Source organism: Schistocerca piceifrons, chromosome 7 (assembly GCF_021461385.2).
Source record: "Schistocerca piceifrons isolate TAMUIC-IGC-003096 chromosome 7, iqSchPice1.1, whole genome shotgun sequence".
Classification (NCBI taxonomy): Eukaryota; Metazoa; Arthropoda; class Insecta; order Orthoptera; family Acrididae; genus Schistocerca; species Schistocerca piceifrons.
In genome coordinates, this window is record NC_060144.1 from 469,297,733 (window position 1) to 469,300,102 (window position 2,370).

The window sequence follows — 2,370 nt, forward strand, 5'->3', positions numbered from 1 at the left end:
ATAATTTAAACACCATGTTCAAAAATGCACATAACTTAATCATTTACACATAGTTAAACAATTTTCGTGACAGATACATCATCATACATTAGCAGTACTACAAACTGACATTGAAATATGGCTACAAATACAAAATAGGTCAAAAATAGGTGTTACTAACTGACTGCAGCTACACGTTGTAAGAAAGAAATTGTAATGTCCGCCGAAACACCAGTGAAAGTATGCGTGACGAACCATAGGAAAAGACGCGCGGTATATTTTAGTGAATACCGCCAAAAGCCTTGTCTAAATTTGCTAATGATATGAATGTGGCTTTGTATTTCTTAAGCCTGTCTTCAAAAATAAGTGATAGGTACCCGTAAAAATCATTGTAGATAATTCGTGCCAGTAATTTATTGCCACGAATTATTAAACTGACGGTTTGGAAACTGTCACACTTACCAGTGTCTGTCTTCTTTGGTGCAGAGTTCATCACATTCTTCTTGAAGTGTGAGAATATTTCGCTTTTCTCACATATACTGCTAAACAGGTGGAACAGTCTTGTCACGGTTAATTGTCACAAGCCTAAGGTTCTTTCCCTTTATGCAGAACGAGCCAGCTACGACGAGCCGCACCCAGTACAGTATATTCAAAACGAGCAAATATATACGGCGGCACCTGTTTCACAGAGTTATTGCGGACAACGTGGCGAATTTTCTGGAGTAGCTGTCGAATTATAACATGGCTGTCCTCGTCTCAGTGAAGTGTATACTTTTTTCTGTGTCTCTGGAAAGAGATTCCGAAGACTACATCAAAGTCATAACATCGCAAAAACCGAACCTTCATTTACAATGACGAAAAAAAATAGCAACACCAAGGAGTTGTACGGCATAAACGAAAGTTTGGTAGGCTGTTTCTACAAATGAAAAATGATGTCTAGTCAAATTACGAGCCAATCTCTTAAGACTGGCGTTAGTAGCGCGATTATCAAGATATAAATTAGGTCTGCTTTAAATACACTCTGTAACGGTCGTAAGCATTGAGGCTGGACGTGATGAGTTGATGTTTGTCAAGAATGCTTTTAAGGCGACAAAGACGCCATTATCAGTACCCCATTGTCCGCCCCCGGTAGCTAAATGGTCAGCGCAACAGAATGTCAATCCTAAGGGCCCGGGTTAGATTCCCGGCTGGGTCGGAGATTTTCTCCGCTCATGGTCTGGGTGTTGTGTTGTCCTTATCATCATCATTTCATCCTCATCGACGCGCAGGTCGCCAAAGTGGCGTCAAATCGAAGGACTTGCACCCGGCGAACCGTCTACCCGACGGGAGGCCCTAGTCACACGACATCTTTTAGTACCTCATTGAGCTTTAACGGCCGGCCTGAGTGGCCGAGCGGTTAAAGGCGCTACAGTCTGGAACCGCACGACCACTACGGTCGCAGGTTCGAATCCTGCCTCGGGCATGGATGTGTGTGCTGTCCTTAGGTTAGTTAGGTTTAAGTAGTTCTGAGTTCTAGGGGACTTAAGACCACAGCAGTTGAGTCCCATAGTGCTCAGAGCCATTTGAACCATATTTTTGGAGCTTGAACGAGTTCGTGTCATAGCGCTACGAGAAACTGGATGATCCTTCTGCGATACTCCAGCAAGACTTGGCAGGAATGTAGCCACTGTACATGATTGCTGGCAGGAGTGGTTACGAGAACGTACGGTTGCAAGTAGACCGGGCTCGAGACGGCCACCTGGTTCTACCGAGAGGAAAGATCATCCTGTTCGGCGTATGGCTCTGGCACATCGTACTGCGTCTGCAGTAGCAATTTGAGCAGCAGTTAGCAGCACAGTAACACAACTAACTGATATGACTCGGTTACTTCAAGGGCAACTCGGAGCCAGACGTCTTAAGCGCGCATTCCACTGACCCCAAACCACCACCATTTGCGACGTCAGTGGTGTCAAGCCAAAGCTCACGGGAGGGCAAGATGAAGGTCTGTTGTGTTTTATGTCAACGTTGATTCTGTCTTGGCGCCAGTGATGGCCGTGTGTTGGTTACAAGAAGGCCAGTTGAGGGCTTGCAACCAACCTGTCTGCGTTGCTAAACACTTTGTATCTATTCCTGGAGTTTTCATCTGTGGCGAGGGGGGGGGGGCATTTCGTATGATAGTTGTTGGAGCACTCTCGTGGTTATTCCACGACCCTGGCTGCAAATATGTACGTCAGGCTGGTGATTCCACCTGTTGTGCTCCATTCATGAACACAATTCAACGGGATGTTTTCCAACAGGATAACGCTGGCCCACATACCACTCTTGTAACCCAGTCTCTAATCAGACACATGTGGGATACCATCGGATGACAACGCTAGCGTCATCCACAAACAACATTATCTGTCCCTGCAT

The 2,370-nt window shown here is 45.6% G+C and overlaps 1 non-coding gene across 1 annotated transcript; it reads left to right on the forward strand.

The window, feature by feature from the left end:
- The first annotated feature begins 1,357 nt into the window (after positions 1-1,357).
- Trnas-gga lies at positions 1,358-1,441 on the forward strand. Its single transcript is given in 2 exon segments — positions 1,358-1,397; positions 1,407-1,441. It is a non-coding gene; the product is annotated as a tRNA-Ser (tRNA).
- Positions 1,442-2,370: the final 929 nt, after the last annotated feature.